The sequence below is a fragment of the Hetaerina americana genome, unplaced genomic scaffold, assembly GCF_022747635.1.
Source record: "Hetaerina americana unplaced genomic scaffold, ioHetAmer1.1.p SCAF_9, whole genome shotgun sequence".
In the NCBI taxonomy this organism is placed as follows: Eukaryota; Metazoa; Arthropoda; class Insecta; order Odonata; family Calopterygidae; genus Hetaerina; species Hetaerina americana.
The window spans coordinates 33,838,658-33,856,994 of NW_027287538.1; the positions used below are offsets into that span (position 1 = coordinate 33,838,658).

At 40.0% G+C, this 18,337-nt stretch overlaps 1 protein-coding gene across 1 annotated transcript in view; it reads right to left on the reverse strand.

Annotated features, from left to right (window-relative positions):
* ERR (estrogen-related receptor) overlaps nt 1-18,337 on the reverse strand; it is a 333,703-nt gene that overhangs the window by 222,524 nt on the left and 92,842 nt on the right. The window contains exon 2 of the mRNA XM_071597615.1: nt 6,778-6,957. The gene's annotated coding sequence lies outside the window, so the exon portion shown is untranslated. The remainder of the gene's footprint in view (nt 1-6,777; nt 6,958-18,337) is intronic.

An 18,337-nucleotide genomic window follows, 5' to 3' on the forward strand; every position in this document is an offset into this window, starting at 1 on the left:
GAAGCGAATATTAAATCTCATGTTGCGCGCCTGGTGTGAAATCAAACCCTTCCACACACCTAGTGTGGCTGCTTGGTGCAGTTGAAGATCCGAACAAAAGACAAAAAATATGAATACCCATTTTTCCAAGTAATTAAGTAGAACTGCAGAAAAAGATTCATACAAATTACTATTTTTAATATACTGCCAAAGTATTAGCACAACTTTGATCGTTTAAATCACTTCTGATCTCCCAATAACGGCTTCAATTAAAATCCTATTGAAATTTTAAAAATAACCTGAAAATCTCATTTCCTATTTATTGATTGAAACGTCGCCACTCATAGTCGGCTCTCAAATGGACGTAGGATGCTGGATCAATTCATACAACCAACAAATCGACACCGACATGCACCAGATTATAACCACCCAAACCTTAAATGCACGCTTTGTTAAGGATGATACAAAGAGGGATGTCAAGAGGATGATATTATCTAGGAGAGGATGATGAGGTACCAGTTTATGTTTTTTAATCTCGTAAAGTTACATCAGGCAGGACGCTTCTGGTTGCGCTAAAAGTGCTTGTCTAGCCATTTCCACGAAACCCAGCCCACTTCTTCGCGTTAGACAGCGATCGTAGGTATATCCTACGCACCTAAATGCTTGATCGTCATCATGAGCTATCAATCCAAGAATTGCTTTGTAGCAGCTCTCAAAGCTATCCTGTTACCTGCCAGTCTCCCCATTCCCTTCATAACTCTCCGCGCCTACGTCTTCCGACACTTGCAACGCGTTCAAGTCATCCTTGGCCTTCCTCCATGGCTTTTAGGTCGCACAGTCCATAGGGCTATTTCATTTTTATCAGGGGCATTCATCCAGTCAGGGTAGGTTTTTAATGGATCCACTCCAAAGGACCGCTGCATTTCTCATCCCCAAATAATACGCCACTAATTATTTATCTAACACATGTATTACATTAAACTGTTCTCCAACCCCACATATATTTTCTGATTCCTTTCGTTCCGTCCTGGCTATTCTTTCCCTATTGTCCACCTTGTTTGCCCAACATTCTCCCCAATATTTTCCCCTGGCTTTTGATGATCCATTGCCACACAACATGCTCAATAACTTTTCCTGATTTCCCAATTGATGCCTCTAATCCCATACAATGCCTACAATTACCTCACAATTCCTTACATTTTTTTTTCTTTCCATCCACCTCACCATCTCATCCATTCCTCCTATTTGTGCTTATCCTCTTTCCCCAGGGACCAAGTTTCCGAGCCGTACAATACCACGGTCCATACTTGTATTATTGTTTTTACTATTCTCTTTTATTTACATCTTAAGTCACGGTCCATGTCATCAGTTCCATATTGTTTGTAAAAAGTCCATTAAGCCACGACATACAGTAATTTTGCCTCGGAAAATATCCAATCGCCTTCCTCCTCTTCCATCAGCTAATTTCTAAACACTTATTTCTTCACTCCCCTTCAATGGACTTGGCTTTTCAATGGGTCGGTCTCATTCTTCTTCTTATCTTCTTTTCTCTGATGTTGATACTTTCCATTCCCACACACATTGAAGGGTAACTGCCATTAGTATATTTTATTAACCGTTTCCTCAATACCGAGTCAAACAATATTTGCCCTTACTAATTGTTTCTTCAAACGAAAGTCTTCGTCGCTCGATCCACACATTTTAGATCCTGTGCGATACTACGTAAGTATCCTTTTCCCGCTTCATTTTAAACTTACTTTTATATTTCATTGATCATCGCTATTTACCATCTTTTCAGATTACGCATTCGTTTCAAATGCATTTTATCACCACAAGGGCTATTTTACGGATGAAAATACCTCTTTGCGTTCAGCACAAATATCACAATGACTTTCAAGTCATACGTTCCCCTGGCGCACCCAATAAAAATATCTCATTCTGTTTCGATCACCAAGTACTGACAGGAAAACGAGCACAATAGAATTTACTTCGCAGATTCCAAATATTTCACGGCAATATTTTCCGCATCTCCCAGGAAAAAAACTCTTCAGTTCAATTTATCGGACATTTCCTCCAATTCTTGATACTTGCTGATTGCAAACAGCAGACCGGTATATAGAAAACGATGGGAATTTTTCATGGAGTATCAGAAAGCTTTCTGTAAGATAGAATACACGATAAAACATCGATCTTATACAACTATGTTTTTTCAAAAAACAATATTTGCGTTTCAAGTACACCATATTCTGACAAGGAGATAGAGTTACGACCGAAGAGAACAATGTGTGCTGATATTGTAAAATATTAATCTCCATTTTCATCAAATAAAATAAGACGTTTTGTGATTTCATAAGTGTCCCCTTCGACATTCCTTCCAAACAACGATTGCATGACGTAAAATCTTACAAAATACCATTGAAATTATCGAATGCGACATGGTTATATATCTCTTAGATTTTTCTCCAACTAGGGCAAACAGAAGAAAAACTGGTCAACTCAGGACACATTAACGAGCCGGTTTCAACACGTGCAAAACTCATTACGTATAATTCAAAGGGTCATCCAAGTAAAGAAAATTTTTCCACGGCAATATCTGAGGAGGAGAAAACAAGCCGTTGCTTGCATGTATTTGTTTTTCCAAATTTCGACGCCTTTATTACGTGAATTGCCGAATACTGAAAATCACAAGATAGTATACAAAATTACAAAATTGTACATCTAAAGAATAATCATAGAAATATAGATAATTTGACATTTATAAAACAATTCAATGGACGTTTACCGACGTTTTAGCGTAACTTTGAGGAAATGATATGTGATTAAATGATAAGGGAGACTTGGTAGCAATTAATGTGCTGAATACGTTACTCTTGTCACAAAATAATCTTAAGACTCCATCCTACGAGGTTTGCTAGAAAGGTTCTCAGAATCACCACCAGATGCCAACACTAGCGCAACGAGTTGCCCGCGTAGTAATAGGCAATCCTTTATGAGTAAACAGGTAACGCGTCATTGCTCTGGGAAGGGAACTATAGTATGTTGCGGACGGCTTCCTGCTGTTGTCCCCATCTAGTGATTTGTGAAGATGGAAAAAATTAAGATTTGAGCAGTGATTAAACACTTGATAAAAAAACGTATGAAAGCAAAGAAAACTCATGCCGACTTCCAGACCACTCAGGGGAATCTGCTCCATCATATTCAACTGTATCCAAGGGGCAAACGAGTTTAATTTGGTCGGGATAGCTTAGAGATGATCCGCGTAGTGGTCAGCCAAAATGTTCCACTACACCAGAAATAATTGCAAAAGTGCATAAAAAGGTCATGGAGGAACGCTGAAAGTGCGAAAAATCGCTGAAGCTCTAGGGATGCTATCTGAACGTGCATATAACATTAAAACATTGGAATTCGATATGCGAAAATTATCTGCTAGATGAGTTACACCACTCTTGATGTAGGATAACAAAAGAATCAGATTTGAAACTTCCGAACAATGTTTGACCCGTTTTAGTGCAACCAACAAGATTTTCTGCGCCGATTTGGGACCACAGATGAAACTTGGTTCCAATGCAATAATCTCGTACACACTAAAATACGTTACACTCTTGTTTATTAAGCACTTGTCATTTGCATTCTAATACGTTCAAAATATTAGAATTAACTAAAGAAAATACTACAGCAGGAATATCTCTTGAAACGTGAGCTTGGATGTAGAACAACAAAACAATAAAGAAACTGGGTACGTAGGAGCCAAGTGCCCATGAGTGGCGTTAGAGAATAGCAAGCCCAAGTTGCTGCGTAATCAAGATCGTGCTAGTAGAGAGTATTCTTTCACCCCAAGGTTGAATGTTCTGGGATTAGGGCGTCACCTTTAATGGTCCCACTGAGAAAGGGAGACCAAATTAGGTAAACAGTTCTGCAATGAAAGTTGAGGGTGGATCCCTCGACCATACGGCAATATTGCCTTTCAACCTTCAACTTCAACCCGAAATTTGCGTCGGTTTACTTATTACCTGCGCTTGGAACTTGGGACGGGAAAATTTTACAAGCATTCCAACTGCTCAAGGTTAACGCAGGTAAGTTTTCCTGGAGTAGGGATGATCAATAAGGCGATAGCAGAGGCCTTTTCGGTGAATTTACGAGGGCTATTTACCTAGTAAACACACTGTATAAACTCGATAAAAAAACTACCCAGCGTCTGGAAACCCTGCCAAAAAAAAGTTTCAACTATGACGATGGATCTTGAAATAACACGAAGTTCCGTAGTCTGGGTATTCCACGCTTAAGTCTGCTTAGAATCCCTAGAATTTAATTAAATTTCTTCGTAGAGCGAAAGAGATTGTATGCACTGTAGATTTACCTCACTGTTGAGGCGATAAAATCGCTGTGTAGTAGCAAGATTACGGAAACTACGCCGCTGTCGCACAGAAGTAAATATTGAAAGATATTTGAGATAAACCTAAAAACGAGATACGACGACATAGTCAATGAAACATCTTGTAATGAAGAAACAGAATCCCACACCTAATCTTTAGCTTTTTTTAGCAGCACTTTTCCAACTTAACTTAGGGCTCAATGATTAAGAGAACTCAAAAACTCGGTTAATTCCTCATTCAAAATTTTAATACACGACCCAGGTTTTTCAGTAGTACATTACCGTTTTGGGTTAAGTTTCCTATGGTCCCTGGGACTACCCATACTCTAATCGTAGGCCCTAACTAACGTGACACAAAATATTCATAGATCTAAACACTTTATAGTCATTAATACAGGAACAAAGGAGGCACTTTGACCCGTACAATTACGCTCCAACCTGCTTAGATTTTAGGATCGGATGAAACAAAGAACGTAAGTTATGCACCACTCAACCAATGCGGGGAATTAAAATTTGACCACCAAAAGATACAATTTCAAGTACAGAGAGTTATTTCGGTGTCACTAAATATAGGAAACCGACTAGGATATTAGATATTATTGCAGTTTTCCACTGCATTTATATCAACCACCGACCGTAGTTTCAACGCCAACATGTGACTATCAAGATGTTTCGAGCTGCCAACTCCTGATCTTATCTAGCAACTAAACCAACCAACGTATAGAACAGCCTTACCGCGTCCCAAAAAACACACTAAGCCACCGTTTCTCAAAGGGCTAAGTAAATTTACATATTCTTAGAAGTATGGCTAAGGATCCCTAAATGAATATAAATACGTCCCATAACCAAACAAATAAAGTCAGTAATTTAAATCTAGGACGGTCTTAATTGTCGTCTTTCATCACTTGGAGGAGTCTTCTGCGTATAAAATCCCTAGTGGCCATTTACGCAGGAGTTTCCAAAAAGAATCCCAGAGCTGAGAGACGATTGTTAAGACAATTAACACGGACTTCAAAATGCCATCGCAAGTAGGGTGCTACAGGAGAAAGATGATGATCAAATGGAGGGATCTAATAATTAAAGACGTGGTTCCACGGAGGGTAGGAGAGGAAAAATGTTTACATTGAAATAAGGAAAGGAGATGGGATAATCACCTTGTAGATTGGGTTGGGATAGACACGATGACCTCATAGAGACATTCGTCAGGGAAATTTGGTGAACGGGAAAGACTACAGATGAAGAGCACGGATGAGATACACGCAGAGTAGTGCAGCTAGAAGTTGTTTGATGCCCGAGGCTAACCATGATTTTGTCGCCCTTCTCAATACACCTCCAATAATCCCTTCAAGCGAAAACGGCGAAGTTCAAATATGAAACGCGTGAGAACATTATAAGGAGCTCGAAAGGGTCACAAGCAATATTATTCCCTTAAGTCTGCAGCCAGTACCTGGCGCTTGGAGAATCGGGGGACGGTGTAGACGTTTGATAATTGGGCATTCTATGACAACTAAGCGCCTGAGTCCGGAGTGCGGCAGTTTTACGTCGCTCTGTGATGCCGGAATGCCTGCGATGCAATAATCACAACGCACACTGAAACCAGATTTTCAACTTTATCAAATTCCCGGCTCGCCGGTAACTGCCTACGGACTTTTGGAAATGATAACGCCAACATATTCATTATGTATGTAAAATAAATATACATTTCAGGCGAATTTTTTTTGCGAAATACTTAGTAGGTCCGTCACGCAGCACAAAATTAGATGGAAGTAAAATAATGAATAGAATTCAGCCGGCAAATAATGCGTAACGAATTTAATTTGCATGCATATTTAGCCTTCCTGGCCCACGAAATGTTTATCCCGCTTGGGATACGTACGAGTACTTACCCAGGTTCGCCGAACAATGCAGATGACCAAATGTGCCACCCTCAAATAATGGCCGCCTGGAGCGGACCGCCTACCCAATCCATAGCTGCGCCAGTGTTCGTGGAACGAGTAATGACGGACGTCAAAGAGAACAAATTATGTATCCAAGAAGAGGTCACCAGACGGGACGATTCGGTGGAGAGTCACGTCAAATGTCGAACGATTGATGACCGGTGATGACGATGATGCCTCTGCCATACATCATGTTAATGACTATTTTTAGAACACTTGGCAAATTGACTCGTAGGGTTTGAGATGGGGTCCCGTGGGAGTATGGCAGGGTATGCACGTGCAGAAGATACGCCCGACATAATATTCTGTCGATAATACCACGCGTTCATAGCACCTTGACGTGTTTAAAATGGATGTTCTCGGAAATAATCATGGAAGAATGTCGCGGAAATTTTTCCACCTGAGTCCTAGCATGCATCGCGCCTGATGATACAAAATATATTGATCGTTACAAAAAGCACCGTGTATTTTGAGGCGGCATGGACTTACCTTCGAAGTACTTCGCCAGCAGAATCATTTGCTCCGACGGAGGAACATTTGACGGTCTCGAGCGTAATCCAACTGATGGTGTTGAAAGGGGGGGGGGGGTCGCCTCTTCGTCCAGCCGCTACCTAGCGGTCATTCCGCGTATCATGCCACACCCACTCGCTTATTGGTCATTGCCGACACCTGAAAAGAGAGATGGATAAATGGATGATTATGCTATTTTTAGCCTAAGTATTGCGACGTCGTTGGTATAATACACTTTAATGATTGAATTATAAGGTTTCATGTATCTGATTCTTCTTGGGCGATACTCATTCATTGGCTTATAAACTTTCCATCCGAGGATTGATTGAGATCACTTCACCGCTCTACCCGACCCAACGCTGATTCACTCACGATTCATAGTTCTTTTCCACTCTACTGATATATTTACCGGTCTAATAGGGGGATCGGGATGGTGCGGTGGCTAACGCACAGGCTTCCCACCGAGAGGGCCCGAATTCTAATCCCGGCGGCGTCGAATATTTTACAGCGGTATCCCGATCCCTACCAGAGGTGATTTGTGGAGAGCACTTTGAGTGAGTACGACGTCCGTCGGATGGGACGTTTAACTGCGGACCCATTGGCGCCTTTTGACAAAAGTAGGCTAATGCCGAGGCCGGGTTTCTCTCCACCCTTCCTTTCCCATCCATCCCTAATGGTGCAAATGACCTTAGCTGTCGGTCGCTTCCCATAAAAACGACTACTACTGTCTCATTGCATCTATCTCCTTCAAGACTCTTAAAACAATCCTATTCCTTTCCCGAAGCATCACCCATCTATGTGGCCCTATTTTGATCAAATTAAACATTCCGGCTTTAAATGGTTGAATCTGTTTATTTTTCATTAATGAAACATTAAATCATCGTGGCCACAAAGAGATGAGTGCAAACTTTCAAATTTCCGCTTACGCTTTGAAATGGTTGCATGAAAAAAAACCATAAACACAGTATTCAACCCGAAGGTCGGTTTGGTAGGTGATGGTAGAGTTCACCCAGTACTAAGCCCGACGGCGTGTGGAATTCATACATCAGGGTAGGGGGGCCAGTTCCTTTCCCTGTGCCGGTTATGGTTTCCCAGGAAGATCTGGTACCCGAAAAATCACTAAGCTTGGGTGAAGCTGCAAGTGCCCAGAGTGCCTTGCCCGGGACTCGAACCCGGCACCCTCCAGTCAATAGTCCAACGCTATACCCCCTGGACTACCGCGACCCATATGGTTGCATTAATGTACATTTAGATGATGACTTCGTTAAAAGTTACTGTCGCGGCATCTCCCACAGTTTCTTGGATTTGCAATATAGATATTAATACAAAACAACGGTTTTTATAAAATATATTCTGCATTCGCTGAGGACCTGTTCAGTCCCAAAAAGATCCAAAATTTTCCTTTTGAATTGAAAAAAATGTCTTAATAATATGAGAAACATTTGCAAATAGCAATACGATGGTAAATAAACAAAGACACGCCGTCGCCGTACTCGTACACAAATTCCAAGAAATTTGGGTAAAATTTCAGGGTATTACAGGTAACCATGCTGAGTGCTTATACTCCTTAAAATTCCACGCAATTACTTTGTTGAATGCACACACATTGAATCAACTGTGGTTTCTGTTCTCCCCTCTTCCATTTACAGACTTAGGTACATTCCCTATGTCACTAAGATGTCCATTTGATGTCAAACGCCCATCTATAGCACCAGATTGAATGGCTCTGAGCCCTTATTTCACATGGCCCATGAATCTACTCTCTATAGTTCCACATATATTTTTTACGGACTCCGTCACTGCTTTCAAATTTGTCTCTTTTAAATACATTAAACGCCTCTTCATCGAGACATGGTTTATGAGGAAACATGAGCTCAATTTTTAACTTCATATTATCGTTAGTCGAATCTCCGAACGCATTACTGCGAAGTAAATTTTGCCACCTATGGATTGCACTCTGGTTCAGAGGGGAAATGCATTTAAGGAGCAACTAATGTGACGTTAACTGACTAAAACACCTGACCAGTAATTGGAAGAGTAGGGTTTTAATTCCATTTGGCTCAAATTTATTTCTTCATAAATGTCCTTCGTTATCACTTGAGGTCATTTCGAATATTTTTATCTTTTAACTGAAATGCAACTGTACCCAATCTATTGGAAACAACCAGGTTTCCAGAATCCCCAGGTACCTTTAAATAAGTGTCCGGATTTCCCCTCGGCCTAAGAGTTTCCCGGGGACCCGCATACGCGGATGCCAAATAAAGCGTGTCCTTCACCCGGGTACAGGCCTGGAGAGACTGGCTGTGAACCCGAGTTTCCAAATATCCGTAATATTTTTAAACCCGCCCTCCCGAGTCGAAAAAATCCGGTTTTCGACAGCATACTGGATTCCTCACATGGAGTGGACGCCTTGGACATGGGACAACTCACTGAATTACTGCTTTGGATACAGCATTTTATTGTACAGTGGTAAATACGGAATGTAAAAGCAACGGAGCGAATATGACTGATAGCCGTGGAATTATTGTGTTTTAGAAGATTGATAAGAGTTATTTAGGTAAATATTAATTGGGTAATCTACCATTTAAGGTAGATTTTGGATGGACACAGATTGAACACGCCTACATTACATTTCATAACTTCGTCTAACAAGGCCCCACACTACAATAAACAGTTCATCAACTCCGTATACTTCCTCCGTTCATACCGTCCAATATCCCTATCCCTACCACGCCTACCTCACGTTCTCTACCTCTACACCTACCCTCTATCCCAGGATCATTCTTCAGCATTCCATCGCCAAACGCAATACACTTCAAACACTTTTCTCACCTCCTATAGAGTTCTCCCAACAATACGCTCCCAACCCCCACCATGCCTAGTATTTCTCCGTTTGTTTTCCTTTTCGTCCATCTTACCTTTTTCTTCCTTCTCCACAACTTCAAGTCAAAACTCCCCAATCTATGCCTATCATCAGTGACCATAGGAGGAAAAGGCAACGAAATGTGAGCCTACGAAATACAGAAAAAAACTGGAACTATGGAAAAGTTGCAAAGAAGGGATGAGTAGGTAGGATATATATGTATAATGCGACTTGGAAGTCTCTTGAGGACCATAATAGATTGGGAAAAATTAATGGGAAGGATTGAAGAGAAATACCCAGACAATAATGCATGAAACTGAACATGGATGACGTGATATTTAACTCTCATACAAAGAAGATTAAGAGAATGGTTGGAGATGGACATTGAGGGAGAAATGTATTTTCTGGAATTCAATTGAGAGATTGTTAACCAAAGGACAGCTAATAAGTTGTACCAAGCTGTTTTTTACCTATTCGCAGACTAGCACTCCTTAATGCCGTTTATTCATCAGACGGGTTGGAGTCAAATGTAAGAAAAAGGTAAGGTGAGGGAGTGGGAGAAGTGTTACTTCGCTTTAGTCATATTTGAAGTAACTTTGAATCAATTACTTGAGATCCATGAGAGAAAACGTTAATTCAGGTTAATTGGAAAAGTTTCGGAGAGGACCTGTCCGAGTTATTACAATTACTACGAGAAGACAGTAAGCGTGTCTGGGATATGTTGGAAGAATTTCGTTTGGAGCCCGATTTTATTTCACGAAGGGAGCAGGCAAGATTAAGGACACAGGACACCCGAGTTTGCTTTTGACACCGAGGGAATTATTATGGCCCAGCATTTAATTGGTATACAATAACATACAATTAAACATATATACCGGCATATAATATTTACAGGGATAAAATAATAAAGATAGACACGGTCACCGAAAGATTCAATATTCGATGTTCCCACACACGATCCACAATCGTCACAAATCGAACCCAAGCATCAAAATATATTTACTAAAAGATACACAGTTCATAATTTCGTCAATTACTGCACGATTTTAAAAACATCCATATGTGTGTAAGTATACGAGTGTTTTCTGTATACATACACGCCAATATATGCGAATGCATGCATAAACCAACAGATACATGAATGGCTGGTTCTCTACCATCCCACGCCACACGCCTTTTCGACGACTAGCGTGGTATTGTGTAGATGTAGATTATCCCCAAATTCAACCATTTGGTACCTACATCACACCTGCCCCACAAATTTGATTAAATAATATCATCAGCAAGGATGGCAGACCATTGTTCCTTCTTTAATATCATACAAAATTTTTGGAAACATCTTGCTGCCAGAGGAGTTTATCCCTGAACGACGTTTTCATAAATGATTGGCTTGAAATGCACAAAAAGACACCTTACTGCACTGCCCGATCTTATTACCGGTGTTGCTGCGTATTTACTGCTACTATAAACATGCTGAATATTCCGATTACACACGATTACCCCCCCTCCCCCCCCCCCCCAAAATGCCATGCAAATTGATGTCTTATCAACATGGGAAATGCATGAGGAAAGTGTAACGAATAGGTGATCGATGTGAAAATTTCATTATCGTCACACGCTATTTGTCATAATAAACTATGAAAACTATCCAGTTACTGCCTGATATTTTAATTCCTCGCGTCAATGTTAAAACCCAGGCACTACGGAGCCTGGAAAATGGAGAATACGACCGAAAAAGGGAAAATAACTGTAATTGTCGTTCAATAGACTGATTGTCCCAGTATGCGTTTTTTTGATATCATTGAGTGAACAGGATAAATTATTGAGCACTAAAAGTCTCCGGACTCAGGTATCCTCCCTACATTTAATACCTGGCACACCGAGGGGTACAATGATAGGAATTCACGTGTCCAAACACCATTTATTATTCCTCCAGAAGCATTCAAGATCCAGAAGCGTCTCCGGCCGCCACAAAGCACGGGTAACCCTTATCAACAGGAACGCAGCGTTGGGTCGGCAGTTCGAAACTATACATTCCAAAGTTGATAATGCGCCTCCGTAGTAGGCAGGGAAGGCCATTTACATTTAGAAACTTCGAAAGAACATGCGATGTCACCGCTTCAAATAGAAGCGGAAAACGCGACCGGGGAAGGAGGGGGATAAACTCCCCGAGAACCTCGGAAAGCATTTGAATCGAATGCGTGGTTTCACGGTGCCGCGCCAAAAAATGCGATAAAACACGCAAATGAAAAACGTGCGAATTGGACGATCACTATAAAAGACTGCGAACAGAAAATAAAAAAATCATTCTTTGAAACAAGTCCCGAGTAACCCCTCGGCTCCGAGAACGAAAATCAGACCTGGATGCGGGTCCAAAATTTATTCAGGCATTTGGAAATTTTAACTGTAGGATTGTGGAGAAGTTCCTTCACGGATTTTGAACAAATTCAAAAGGAAAGGAATTGAAAATATTTTCACTAACGCAACCTGTCCCTAGAGCATGGGCAAAACTCGAGGAATTCAAAGGAGAAGAATACATTTCTGGGATGATAATAATTATCACAGAGCAATTCAAGCACCCCGGAGGATGCTTGAATTGTTCTGCGACCCACGTCAGTTATCTGTGCGGATCGCTGCTAGACTGGACCCATATTCGAGAGCTGCATCACGAATTCCCGATGCCACGTTCCATGGAGCAACGATACGAGATAACATTTTGTGTTAAACTGGGAAAATCGGGTTCGGGAGAAGAAGCTATGTCTTAAGAAATGGTTTTCCGTTGGCACAAGATGATCCGGGAGGATTGGGAGGGGGTTGGTGACAAGAAATTCCCTGAACGTCCTCAAACGACACAGTGCGACGAAAATGTATAAAAAGAAGCTCGATTCCGATTAGAGTATCAGAATATTAGCAGAAGAGTGCAATATTCTAAAAACAGGAGTGTATTGAATTCTTACCGAAGATTTGGCTATGAGAAAGGCGTGGGCCAAGATGGCCACCAAGGTACTGTCGAAAGATCAGAAGACTGTTCGTGTGAAAATCTTGCATGATCTCTTGGACCACTGTTAGAATGATTTGCCACCCCGACGTGGCACCGTCGGACTACTTTTTGTACCCAAGAATAAAAAGGACCTTGAAAGGCAATCATTTTGGAACGCTGGATAACGTCAAAGAGGCCGTGACAAGGTGCCTGAACGAGGCTCCCATCGACGCGCTCTTTGAAGCGTACCACGGATAGTAGAGACGCTGGCATCGATTTGTCGAAGCTCAAGGATGCTATTTTGAAGAATTTTAAGAATTCATACTTTGATCTGCAATAAAATATTTACCCTGGTGTATTGTTGGGAGAGACTGAACAATATTCGCAATAATTTCCAATGAACCGAAACTACTGACGACCGTGCATCTTAACTTCCCTTTCGATAATGTAATTGTAGTCCGATTATTATACCCACTAGCTAAGCATCTTGTGAACCGGTGTTCCTAAATTGTGAACCGCGGAACCGTAATATTGAATTTCCATGTAAAGTGAGGTTTCGCGATAAGCATGACAATATGTAACAAGAGCCGCCTTCAGAAGGAGAAGATAACTTTAAACCAATGCGAGGCCATTTAGGCACCTTAAGGGAAAACCCTTTTTAGTTGGAACGGATACAGATATTGGATTTTGAGTTTTTAAATTCGTACAAATTTAATATCACACATTTATTTTTCGTTTCATAACAGAAGTTATTACATTTTATAACATGGCACCAAATGCTATTTAACTTGCAAGCAATAACAAATTTCGAGTGGTACTGTCGAAGTAGTTGTCCGACAGACCTATGCACTTAATACACGAGTACAATGAGCTATATTTCAAGAGCTATGTTTTTCATTTTTAGAGTAATTTCCTCCTTTACTTATTCAACTAGTGTTATACCACTCCCATTGACGACATAAATCACAATCACGTTACTAATGAATGTAGATTATTGCTTTTATTAATACCGGTGCTTCGAATTAAGTTTTTCCAAAGTGCAAGCGCGAGTTTACTAACGACATTACTGGAATAATTCAACTCCCGCACTTGGCAGGCCACAGGACAGAAACAAAATGAGAGGAGTTGGTCGAAAAGATATATTCAAGCATTCGTTCCCATCTCCCCTCATATTTTACGACCACAAAACAATGGGAGGGAAGCGCCAAAAAAATTAACGCATATTTCTCCTTTACAGATTCCTCCCACTCCTCTTGAGCGGACAATTTTCCTAAAAACCCTGGAACACGCCCCAGTCGTAGTTTCCGGGATAATTTAAAAATTTAGATGAGTTCTTTTTGTGTGTATTAGGAAATAAATTTTATCAAGATATATTTCTTATTGTCACAGCTGAGTAAATGAGTGTGCGGTTTAATTTTCAAGCATAAAACTGCATGAATATTTTAGGTTTCTCATGATATCCGTCATGTTACACAGTAGCGACATTTGAGATAGGGTTCGCTACTCTAGAGTCATATTTTCAACTAACGTATTTGACGGTATACGTATAAGACGCAGCCTTATTTCAGTAGGGCAGACACAAGAAACAATTTTAACAGTCCATGCGAAAGCAACGACACACCACCGACTCAAATTATGGTTCCTTTTAGTTATTATGTATCAAAAAAGCCAAATAGAAGACAATATCAGTGTGTAAAGCACATGCTGTTTTTTTATGATCAGTAGTGATAAACACGACATTCAAATCACATCATGGCGATGAGCTTCATAATAACAATCCCATCTACAATATTTTTCACTTGAGTAACAAATATTACATCTAAGTGAACACATACAAAGATCTAAATATAATGGCGTCAAAGTAGTTAGTCCTGACCATTTAGAGTAAAAATAATTTTTAGTTTTTAATGGTGATTTAAAAAAAATCATAATTTTGGAAAAAAAGTGCGCCTTAAATTCTGCCAACACGGTATACCTTCGATTAATCCAGATTAATCTACCCAACCCAAATCTTCTCATCAGCTGCGACTAATTAACAAGGAAATTAAAGTCAGGCAATTATTTTATTTTAAAAGACCCCCGCCGGTGAAAGGAAGATAAGTATTAAGTACTTTAAGAACAAAATATACCCACCACATTATATGCTTACGGACAGCACCAGAAGATGATTAATATTCTAATCGAAATACGAACACAAGCCAATATAAAATAACGAAATGTGATAACTTCCTTTCATTCCTTAACCTTGAGTTCTCGCTAAGGATATTCGCCCTTCAATAATAAAAATTAAGTGAAGGAAAATCTTATCTCAAGACCAAAGCGGAAACGATATACGATAAAAGCTCATTTTGTTAGAGTTGAAATGGTTTTAATTTTTTTTGCAGTCGTTATGACTACGCGAAAAACCCCGGTTAAACACGAGTCTCATCGCAAAAATTATATTTGAAGAAGTGCCAAATAATGATAAGATAATATTACGGATTACAGAAGCATTAGAATATTACAAACTTCCATTAAAGGAATATATATTCTTGATTATTATTTCTATTCTTCCATTATATTCTTGATTCAACTGATAATATGTTTGGTATAGACAGTACACTTTTCACATCGAATACTAATGCTTGAATGAATCCTCATTTCATTTGTACTGTCAGGCAATGTAAAAACTCCCCTTAAAGGACAATATTTCAGCAATAAAGTTCACTTTTATCCTCATCACGGCTTTCACCTTGAATTTCTATTGTGGACTTGGCATTCACTAAACACCAGCGTGCTAATCACTGGACACTAATTACCCAACGTAACGTTCCTCTAATAACACAGTGTGATGGAAAAAAAGCTGGTAACACCATTAACATCAATCACTCCGGTTTACACAGTCCTTGCGATTAGCGCATTTCCTTTCTGGTGCCGCCGACGGAAAATGAGCGGGTGTAGCACAAAGGATATGGCAGTGACGTGGTCAGGCTGTGGAGGGAGGTTGAGCCTAAATATATCCTCCACCCACTTCCCTACTACTCACTTTCCCTTTAAATCACTTGAATTCACAAAGATAACCTCGTAGCCTACGTCCGATTACTAGAATTCCTTGTGAGTTTCGTCGAAGAGCGAGGAGTAGCACGCACATGAAAGTAAGACAAATCAGAGTTTCTAAGTGAGTCACTTGAGGCAGAGTACTGCAAGTGAAGGTACTCTCGATTATCCCACAGGCTGTCCAAGGGTCACTGGAAATTTAACATAAAATCGTACAAAAACTAGACATGGGGAAAACGTTCCATTCATTAACAGAAAACAACCAAAAGGATGGTTTCGATCGATAAGGGCAGGCCTCGTCGCGTAATAATAATTCAAAAATCATACGATATTCACGCAATCACCATTCGCAATTTTTATAGCATGGCATGAGGAGGAGGCTGCTTTATTTACCGTGGCGCCATTTTCCGCGAAGTTCTGGTAGTCGGAAAATAGCACCCATATCTTTTTTAGATGGGTTGCTTGAGGAGACCTCATCCAGGATTTGAACCAGAGGCTCTCCAGTCAATGACCTAACGCTCTACCCACTGGGAATCCGCGCTGATGAAAATAACTTGGAAAACAAAAAAAAACTAGTATGAAAAAACCTATATATACGGGTAATTAAAAACAGTTACACGGTGGAAATAAATCCAATTTCCTTTGTTTCTCTTTTCATCGAAAATTCCCGCTTTGTAACGTTACACTAAAAAACATTAATAAAAAAATTCAGAGGAAAACTTGCTAATGGTCTGTAACATAATTTATATCGTCGAAAATGCATGCGGCGAGGAAAAATTATAATATCCCATTTAAAACCTTGAAAAATAGTTTTCTCCGGCCTTGAAAAATTTGTTTCTTTTAACATAGGATGATAATTTTTTAACCTCGAAAGTCGGTTAATACCTGGATCCAGAGAATAAAATTTTAAAATATGGGCTAAGTGTCTCACATAAACTCGAAGCAGATCTACTTTCTCCGGGTGTTTAGGAGACATTAAAAAAACCATCAACTTGAGTCGAGTAGATCATAAACGTGAGATCAAAGAGAAAAGAATATAAAATGGGCACGTTTAAAATGTCATTTATTTTCCTTCGACAAGAAAATGCCATGGACACGATCATGGATCTTAATAACGGCCTTACGTCAACTTTATTAATGCGATGGATTACGAAAACGGTCTTTAATGTTGAGGTCACATAAACCAACACATTAAGTGCTCCTTGGTGCTACTGCAAACCATTATAACTGAGTCGCAAGATCTGCAAGTGATCGTCAACTATGTAAACAGACGAGAATCACTTAATCTGTATCAATTGTGATAAAGCAAAGAGACAGTCCCATAATCGCGACGTAAAATACTTTTCACTGAAGTCGCTCAAGGGCCAACTAGTTTCACTGGCAGTAGTATTTTTTAATTCATAAATAACCACTCATTAGAACCACGAGAAACGGCTCTTCTATTCAACACTCCATATACTTTCACTCATGGACTTTATGGATATCATTTCCAAATTAATTCACATCTATTTCCGTATTAAATACGTGATTATCTAGCGGGTAGAGCGCTGGGCTACTGACCGGAGGGCCTGGGTTCCATTCCAGGAGACCCAAAAGGACACCCTGAACTTCATCTAAACTGTGTGATTTTTTGTGTGCCAGTATTTGGGAAACCACAGGAAAAGGAACAGGTCCCCCCTACCCTGACATGAATTTCACACTCCGTACGGGGTTTAGGGTAATGTGAACTCTACCCTCATCCGTCAAAACATCTTTCGGGGTGATTAATGTTGTACCTTCATATTAATTCATATCATATATATTAATCAAATGAAGCGCAGTAAGTTTTGTTAGCTATGCTGGCTCCAAAATGCGCCATCGTAAAAAATCTTATTATGCAGTGGAAAAGTGAGTTGGATATTTCAATCTCCGATAGAAGAAATGGCTTTCTCGTTGGCTCATGCAATGAACGGCCGCATAGCCAAAAAGGTGGAAACATACAAAAATGCATATTCCTCCCTTACCAAACTATTTCCTCGGCATTTTCAGGATTGTGTTTTAAACTACTTGCGGGAAGGCCTAATGGAGGATTGTGGAGTTACGTCTTATATACATATCTATTCGTCTAGGTGTGTGGTAATTATTTCAAATCTTCCGGGGGTCACACATATTAGAAGAATATGCAAGTCAACCTTAAAGAAACTACCGTTTCACAGTATGAATTGTGGGAAAAGGTCGTGGAAAATGAAATAGAGTATTTAACTCGCTTTAGTTAGGCCACTTTTGAAATGTAAGCTCGTAAGTAATCGGAATCCACGGGAGAAAATTTAAATCAAGGAATTGCTACGAGAAGCGAGTAAGCGTGACGGGAATGTTGAATGAATTAGGTTGGGTACCCCTTGATTATCGAAGAGAGCATGCAAGACTTTGAGAAAGTTACAGAACACCTGAATTTTCTTTTCGACACAAAAGGGAATCACCATGTCCCCAAATTTTGTTGGTTGATTGAATCACCCCAAAACATAAGAGAGATAGACAACGTCACACAAAGATCCAAGTATAGTTATGAGCATGCACGATACATGATCATAATAATATCAGACGTAACCCCTCTTACATTCTTAATGAAAAAGGCATAATTTTAATCTTCCTGAACTCATGTATTGCATGACGTAGACAGG